The sequence below is a fragment of the Tarenaya hassleriana genome, unplaced genomic scaffold (genome assembly GCF_000463585.1).
Source record: "Tarenaya hassleriana unplaced genomic scaffold, ASM46358v1 Cleome18, whole genome shotgun sequence".
Classification (NCBI taxonomy): Eukaryota; Viridiplantae; Streptophyta; class Magnoliopsida; order Brassicales; family Cleomaceae; genus Tarenaya; species Tarenaya hassleriana.
The window spans coordinates 2689924-2699584 of NW_010965216.1; the positions used below are offsets into that span (position 1 = coordinate 2689924).

The 9661-nt window shown below is 38.9% G+C and overlaps 1 pseudogene; it reads left to right on the forward strand.

Annotated features, from left to right (window-relative positions):
* Nucleotides 1-7325: 7325 nt before the first annotated feature.
* LOC104810549 lies at nt 7326-9661 on the forward strand (annotated as a pseudogene).

The window sequence follows — 9661 nt, forward strand, 5'->3', positions numbered from 1 at the left end:
ATGACCACACATATTCACCAGTACTGACTCCACGTCGTCAACCGGTACTAGCTTCACTACACATTTCCATGAAGGTACTGACTCATCTTCGTCGACCGGCACCGTTATGGAAACGTCCACACAACGACACCAGTACTGACTCCACATCATCAACCGGTACTAGTGTTACATTTTGGTAATAGTACTGACTCCAAATTCGTCAACCGGTACTACTACCGAAACCACCCCCACATCAGTGCTGACTCCAAGGTCGTCAACCGGCACTGGTTCCATATCCACACGTCCCCGTACTAGTACTGACTCACGCCGTCAACCGGTACTAAGTACGAGATCCATTAATCATTCAATCACATGCATCATCATAACTATTTATCCGTTATTTCGATATCACTATTTCCGAGTACTTCTCTTAGATTTATCCTTCGTATTCATTTCGGTTTGCTGTTTAATTCCTTTCCTTTTATACACTTTTACCTTTTTTACGTTCGTTCGACATACTTGTTTTATCTTATTTCGTTTTATTACCATTTAACACTGTATTCAAGTTTAGTCCATTTGAATCTATAATCGGGGTTGCAGCCAGCCATTTTGAGATTTTTCACTATTCATATAGTATGGACCGTCCGTTCTACGAGGCCAGACCGGGCGGTCCTGCGCACTCGGACTGTCCGTTCTCTCTTATCGCTCAGACTGGGTGGTCTAGATCCTGCTGGAACGGTCGTTCGAGTTCGTTTCTACGTGTTCGTTCTGCCTTGTCCCAGACCGGACGGTCTACACTCGGAGACCGGATGGTCTGGAACCCAGGTCTTCGTCTTCCTCACGAGCTCAGTCCGATTTTTCGTCATTTTTGCCCAAATTTTGATCTGATTTCAGTTCCAATCGTTACCCACTCAATATTTAACATTCCTAAGTGCTTAACTCTTGCAGAATCACTAGTCTACACCATAAATCATGAAAATAGAATCTCACAAACACAATCCAAACCACTCACCTCGAATTCCTTGTGAGATGTGTTTTTCTCCGAGCTCGTGCGAACTCTCTGGGTTGTTTCACGTCGTGAAACCTCCCAGTAACCTTCTACGCCCGCCCCTCTAGGATTCTCTGAGCTCGTTTTGTCTCAAATCTGCTTCTCTCGCTCTCACTTCCTCTCTTTTTCGAATTTCAGATTTCTGAGCATAGATGACCGACTTGACCTGTTGGAGGGGTTAAAACGACGGATTTTCGTGAGGTTTCTGGCACTAGGACAGGTCAAGGGGTCCGTTCGTGTTGCGCACTAGACAGGGGTGGCGGCTGGTGGCGCATGGGATCAGGATGTCGCGCAATAATCGCGGCCGAAAGGTGGAAGAAAGTCTGGAATTTCGGCAACTTTTTCCCCCAAACCCCAGACCGTCCGTTTTGGTGTTGGTCCGTCCATTCTGCATTCTGGTCCGTCCGGTCTTGACCGATTTTTCGTCTTTTTCTCCGTTTTTCGCTGGACCGGTCGGTCTACCTCTAGACCGATCGGTCTAGGTCATTTTTTCTTCGTTTTCCCGATGTTTTCGACGTGTTCTAGCTCTACTTGTCCCTTGATTCGATGTTTATGCCAATTATCTTATATTTTGGACTTGTTTTACCCTATTTTATTCCCGAAATTAAATAATTTATTCGGGAATCGGAGCATTACAATCCGATTATCTAAAAAAATTATATATTTTTTAAATTGGTCAAAGTCAACGTTTATTATCCAATTTGATCAGACTTTTTCCGATCGGGTAGGTCTAGCCACAAAAGCTAAAATAACGAACTAAAATTCGATATTCGAGTTCAGATTCAATTATTCGATAGATTGCGAGTTAGAATCGGGTACCCTATGGACCGAGATCTAATATAAAGATTTTTAAAACTATTAGTTTTTTATCAATAAAAAATAAAGGGAAAAAAAGAAAAACAAAGGTCATGTTCTAAAAAGTTATTCTCGTATCCATTTAAATATGTGATCTGTATAAAACTAATAGATTTGTATGTACGAGTTATTGAAATTTGGATAGAGTTTAAGTTTTTATAAAATCAAAAACTAAAATTGTCTAACGGACTATCGTGACACTTTTATTATAGAGGATATAATTTTAAAAGGTTATCGAATATAAAGAGGTTTTTGCAAATGATTTTCTGCTCTTTCATTAATGCCACAGCCTACAGGTGTCTTTATATACAGGTTTACGCATTTGGAAAAGCAAATAAAATCCTAACAGGTGATACTTTTTCGCTTTACACTTTTTATAAAATATAATTTTCTTTAAAAAAAAATGAGGTTGTGGTTTTTATTTGATTTTTAAGATAAAATGGTTTTTCGAGTTTAAAAAAAAAATAAATATATAAAATCTTGATTGGATTTTATTTTTGTTTTTAGATTTCCAAATGCGGGGAAACTCAAACCATTCAATGTTAAGCCAAAAATACAAATTGATGGACCAACTATTACATTCTATACCGAAGCCGAAAAAGAATGAACCAATAATTCAGTCGTGTTTTTTTAAGTTTAAGAAATTTCTATCGAAAATATAGTGTATATAACTATAATACTATGTAAATCATTCATAATTGAGGTAATATGGATGAAGCGTAACAACAGATTGTTTCGGAACAAAGAACGTCCACCGGAAATACTTCAAAAGAAAATCGACTGGAAAATTCAGAATATTTTCCTCTCCTCTACCAAACGCTATTGGAAATCTCCCTCATCGCCGCTTCAAGACTGGTATTATCTCGAGTACAACCTCTGACAGTAAGCCGCTACAAAAATCATGATGCCCGTTTGCGGGATTTTGTATGCCACTTGCTGGGAATCAATTTTTTGTAAGGCTAAACCTAGTTAATTAATATACTTCACATTTTCATCCAAAAAAAAAAATCATTCATAATTCTCAATAGAAGTAGTTAGGCCGGATTAAGAATAATTGTTGAAATTAAACTTGATTAAAAAAAATCAATTAAATATTTTAGTATGGTTATGAAAATGTGATTAATATGAAAAGTGTGTGAAATGTGATTAATGTGTTAGTGTGTGAAAATGTGATGGAATTGTAGTTTGGTGAGGTAGTTAGAAATGTGTAGAATATGTGTGGAAGAAAATTAGGTAAAAATATGTTTAATAAGTGAGTTAGATATGTAGTTAGGTGGGAGATTGTAGTATAAATATGTGTGTTTGTATGAAGTTTGAAATCAAGGAAATTTGAAGAGAAAAACAAAGAGAAAGATTAAGAAAAAGGAAGAGGAAGAGGAAATGGAGACAATCCGAGTTACGAAAGAAATAACCAACTATCACTCAGAGGTCGTAGTGCACCAAGAGGAAGAGGAAGAGGAATAGGTTTTCACACAAATACATATGAAAGGAGGTATGACAAAACAAATCTTGAATGCTACAATTGTCATAAAATGGGACATTTTGCCAGGGAATGTCCAAGTGATGACAAAAGGAACGAAGAAAGGGCCAATCTCATCAAGGACGAACATGAAACGGAGGAACCAACCTTGTTGCTCGCAATAAAAAATGGAGAGAAGGATACAGACAATCATTGGTACCTAGATAATGGTGCAAGTAACCATATGTGCGGAAGCAAAGAGAAGTTTGTGAAACTCGATGAGAAGTTAAAAGGTAACGTCTCATTCGGAGATTCTTCAAAGATACAGATTGAAGGCAAAGGTACGATTGTCATATCCACCAAAGATGGAAGTCATAAGTTGATCACTGATGTCTATTACGTACCGAAGTTGAGAAGCAATATTCTCAGCTTAGGACAACTCCTTGAAAAAGGATATGAAATCCTTATGAAAGACGGATATCTTTGGTTAAGAGATCGTCAATCAAACTTGGTTGCCAAGGTGGCTATGTCAAAGAACAGGATGTTCAAGTTGAACCTAACGACAATTGAAGCAAAGTGTCTAAAAGCCAAGATACAAGATGAAGCATGGCGTTGGCATTTGAGATTCGGCCATCTAAACTTCGGAGCTCTCAAGACGATGGGAGAAAAGGATATGGTGAAAGGAATGTCATCCATTAATCATCCCGATCAATTATGTGAGGCTTGTGTTCTAGGAAAACAAACAAGAAAGAGTTTTCCTAAGGAAGCCACGTCAAGAGCAATGGAGCCCCTTCAACTTGTGCACACAGATGTCTGTGGACCAATAAATCCATCTTCATTTGGAAAGAAAAGGTACTTCATTCTCTTTATCGATGATTTCAGCAGAAAAACTTGGGTGTATTTTTTGGAGCAAAAGTCAGAGGCATTTACAACTTTCAAGAATTTCAAGACGATGGTGGAAAGACAAAGTGACTATAAAATCAAAGAGTTAAGGTCCGATCGAGGTGGAGAATTCACTTCCAAAGAATTCAATGACTTTTGTGCATACCATGGTATTAGACGCTCATTGACATGTCCAGGAACGCCACAACAAAATGGAGTCGCTGAAAGGAAGAACAGGACCATCCTTAACATGGCACGAAGCATGCTGAAGACGAAGAACATGCCAAAGGAATTCTGGGCAGAAGCTGTGGCTATGGCGGGCTATTTTCCCTCGGACTTCCTAACCAGGTGGTTGTTGGATATAAACTTCTTCTTCAAGCACCCCATTAAGAAATGCAGACTTTACATCCATTTGATGTATCTTCCACCTGTTTTGGGCTGCTAAAGAGATGATCAATCTTACAGTCTCAAGACGAGCTACAGGTGCAAATACCTCGTCGTAGTCGATCCCTTCTCTTTGACTGTAACCTTTTGCCACCAGCCTTGCTTTGTATCTTTCGATCTCCCCTTTGGCATTCTTCTTTGCTTTGTATACCCATTTTACTCCGATCGTTTTGTGGCCTTTTGGAAGTGAGGTCAAATCCCATGTATCATTCTTCTCAATGGCCCTGATCTCTTCATCCATGGCATTTCTCCACCTTTCATCTTGTACAGCTTCTTCAAAATTCTTAGGTTCACAATCCGCAAAAAGACAGAAAAGAGTAAGATCATCTTGCCTTTCAGTTGCCTCATATAGATCTTCAATGCTTCGGAATCGAGGCGTTCAGCTTAAGTGAAAGAACGCCTCGATTCCGAAGCATTGAAGATCTATATGAGGCAACTGAAAGGCAAGATGATCTTACTCTTTTCTGTCTTTTTGCGGATTGTGAACCTAAGAATTTTGAAGAAGCTGTACAAGATGAAAGGTGGAGAAATGCCATGGATGAAGAGATCAGGGCCATTGAGAAGAATGATACATGGGATTTGACCTCACTTCCAAAAGGCCACAAAACGATCGGAGTAAAATGGGTATACAAAGCAAAGAAGAATGCCAAAGGGGAGATCGAAAGATACAAAGCAAGGCTGGTGGCAAAAGGTTACAGTCAAAGAGAAGGGATCGACTACGACGAGGTATTTGCACCTGTAGCTCGTCTTGAGACTGTAAGATTGATCATCTCTTTAGCAGCCCAAAACAGGTGGAAGATACATCAAATGGATGTAAAGTCTGCATTTCTTAATGGGGTGCTTGAAGAAGAAGTTTATATCCAACAACCACCTGGTTATGAAGTCCGAGGGAAAGAAGACAAAGTGTTGAAATTGAAGAAGGCACTCTATGGATTGAAGCAAGCACCGAGGGCTTGGAATACCCGCATTGACAGGTATTTTACTAAAAACAATTTTATCAGATGTCCATACGAGCATGCCCTCTACATCAAAATTTAAGGAGGAGATATGTTGATTGTGTGCCTGTATGTGGACGATTTAATCTTCACCGGGAATAATCCGTTGTTGTTCGATGCATCTTAAATTCCTCGAACAACAATGGATTATTCCCGGTGAAGATTAAATCATCCACATACAGGCACACAATCAACATATCTCCTCCTTGAATTTTGATGTAGAGGGCATGCTCGTATGGACATCTGATAAAATTGTTTTTAGTAAAATACCTGTCAATGCGGGTATTCCAAGCCCTCGGTGCTTGCTTCAATCCATAGAGTGCCTTCTTCAATTTCAACACTTTGTCTTCTTTCCCTCGGACTTCATAACCAGGTGGATGTTGGATATAAACTTCTTCTTCAAGCACCCCATTAAGAAATGCAGACTTTACATCCATTTGATGTATCTTCCACCTGTTTTGGGCTGCTAAAGAGATGATCAATCTTACAGTCTCAAGACGAGCTACAGGTGCAAATACCTCGTCGTAGTCGATCCCTTCTCTTTGACTGTAACCTTTTGCCACCAGCCTTGCTTTGTATCTTTCGATCTCCCCTTTGGCATTCTTCTTTGCTTTGTATACCCATTTTACTCCGATCGTTTTGTGGCCTTTTGGAAGTGAGGTCAAATCCCATGTATCATTCTTCTCAATGGCCCTGATCTCTTCATCCATGGCATTTCTCCACCTTTCATCTTGTACAGCTTCTTCAAAATTCTTAGGTTCACAATCCGCAAAAAGACAGAAAAGGGTAAGATCATCTTGCCTTTCAGTTGCCTCATATAGATCTTCAATGCTTCGGAATCGAGGCGTTCTTTCACTTGAGCTTTCGTCCGATGATGATGGTGATAATGGATCTTGTGGCGTTGTGGGTTCTTCAATCTCATTCTCCGTTTGTTCTTCTATGTAGGGAAGGAATGTATAGTCTTCATTGCGAGTGACTCGTTATCATTACATCAGAGAGTGTATCGCAAAGAAGGAGGTGGAACTTCAATTTGTCAAGTCTCATGATCAGATTGCAGACATCTTTACGAAGCCATTGAAACGAGAAGATTTCGAAAGGATCAGGAGCGCGCTCGGAGTCACCAAAATCAAGTTTACGGGGGAGTGTTGAAATTAAACTTGATTAAAAAAAATCAATTAAATATTTTAGTATGGTTATGAAAATGTGATTAATATGAAAAGTGTGTGAAATGTGATTAATGTGTTAGTGTGTGAAAATGTGATGGAATTGTAGTTTGGTGAGGTAGTTAGAAATGTGTAGAATATGTGTGGAAGAAAATTAGGTAAAAATATGTTTAATAAGTGAGTTAGATATGTAGTTAGGTGGGAGATTGTAGTATAAATATGTGTGTTTGTATGAAGTTTGAAATCAAGGAAATTTGAAGAGAAAAACAAAGAGAAAGATTAAGAAAAAACATTCCTCTTCTTAAATCTTCAAATTATTTCTTCTTCCGAATATTTCCTAATCTCCTCCAAAAATCCTAAACACTAAATAATCCTCCTCCCTCATTCGAATAATCCTCCCCCTAATCCTACAATAATTTCCTTGTAAGGCTACTCCCTCTCCGCCTCTACAAACACCACCGATAAGGTTACTTCCTCCCCTAAGCCTCCATCACTCCGATATGGAAGGTTGTTTTTGGAGTGTAAGAGGCCTAAACCACCTGAATAAGCAGAGAGCTCTTAAATCATTGTTATCTAAACACTCTATCAGGTTTAGCCCTTCTGGAAACTCATGTCCAAGAGAGAAATCAACAACCTATCCTCACTTGGAAAGCGAGTGGAGAAGTCTAGCAAGCTACAGTGTAGTGGAAGGAGAAAGAATATGGATACTTACAAGACCTCCTTACTCAGCAATCCACGTCATTACTACCCTCAGAGTGCTACATGTTGGATTGAGAAATAGGGTCGAAGTTTTGCTCCAGTGGCTGCCATCAAGACTATTCAAGCATCTTATGGATTGAATAGAATCGGCTGGCAAGGAGATCCATGCATCCCTAAACGGTTCTTGTGGGATGGTTTGATGATGATTCCACTGCTCCGATCATCATTTCATTGTAAGATTTACCAATCGTCAACTTGAGAGCTTGTTTAAGTCCCGTGTTCGTAAATGCACAACACTTTGAAATGTATGTATGGTCGTACCGATAGGAACTTGTCTTCGAGTGGGTTAATCAGGAACATAGCCCCTATCATACAAAATCTGACCCAACTACAACAACTGTAAGTATCTCCACATCATACTAATGGCAAAATTGTTCTTCCTTAGGAGACTGATTGTATGAATCCGTGGTGACATTTTTGTTTTACTGATGTTAGGGACTTGTTGAACAACAGTTTGATTTGGGGAGTGCCTGAATTTCTAGCCGACATGAAGTCTTTGCTGGTCGTGTAAGCCACCCTAAAAAGAACCAACAAGTTTAAACATAAGATATATATTTTTTTTAATTCACTGATGCATAGTTTTGTGACTGACGTAAAAGAAACTTAAGTGGGAACAATCTTAGCGGATCAGTTCCTGAAGTCCTTCTCAACAGACAGAACAATGGACTGAAACTAATGTAAGATTCTCTAAAGTATTAGTTTCATTTGATGATGAAGATTATCCCGACTTCTCTGGTTATCGAATCATTATACACTCATTTTTCGACAGACCAAGGAAATCCAAATCTTCTTTGTCGGTCCGAGGTATAAATTACTAGTAAAAAATGCTTTCTCATTCATCAGCTGAAGGATACAAACAATTCAAAGCCGAGGTATAAATTACTAGTAATAGAAATATAATATATCTATGATGACCCTTCAATAATGGATCATGTGTTTTCGATGGCATGTTAGGTCGAACTTCTTCTTAGAGTTCATCATAAGAATTTGGTTAGCCTTATCGGATATTGCGATGATGGAGAAAACTTGGCTCTCATCTATGAATGCATGACCAATGGTGATCTGAAAGACCATTTGTCAGGTAAATATTTTTTCAAGGGTGACAAGATATATAACATATTTGCTTCAAAAATTTCTATGTTCACATTAATAAAGGTTGTTCTAATTTCATAGGAAAATGCGATGGCTCGGCATTGAGTTGGAGAACTTGACTTAAAATAGTTGTTGAGGCTGCGCAAGGTCCTTTCCAAGTTTATCAATTTATCAATCTCAGTCATTGTATTTTATACCTATGTTTCTCTGAGTTGATTGCAATCACCATCATGATAATCTAACCAAACCGTTATGATATTATATTCATTGAAATGATTTTTTTTGCATAGGATTGGAGTACTTGCATAACGGATGCAAACCACCTATGGTTCATAGACATAGAGATGTCAAAACTATGAATATATTGCTTAACGAGCACTTACAAGCAAAACTCGCCGATTTCGGACTCTCGAGAACTTTCCCGACCGAAGGCGAAACTCATGTGTCCACTATTGTGGTCGGAACTCCCTGATACCTTGATCCAGAGTAAGCAATACATATAACAAAAATGTTAAAAAAATATCCTTCTTTTTCGGTCTACTACAAAATACTAAAAGAGATGTATTTTTGTTTCAGATACTACCAAACAAACTGGCTAACTGAGAAGAGCGATATGTACAGTTTTGGTATTGTACTATTGGAAATCATCACGAATCGTCCTGTGATCGACCAGAGTCGCGAAAGACCTCACATAAACAGAATGGGTGGGTTAATGCTTACAAGAGGAGACATCAATAAAATTATGGATCCAAAACTCTACGGGGATTACGACACAAACTCGGTCTGGAAAGTGATTGAACTTGCAATGTCGTGTGTGAATCCCTCTTGGTCGAGAAGACCGAACATGTCTCAGGTTGTGATCGAACTAAACGAGTGTTTGGCGTCAGAAAACTCGAGGGTCGGGACAAGTCGAGACATGGACTCAAAGGGTTCCATTGAAGTGAGTATGAGCTTTGGTACTGAAGTGAACCCTAAGGCTCGTTAA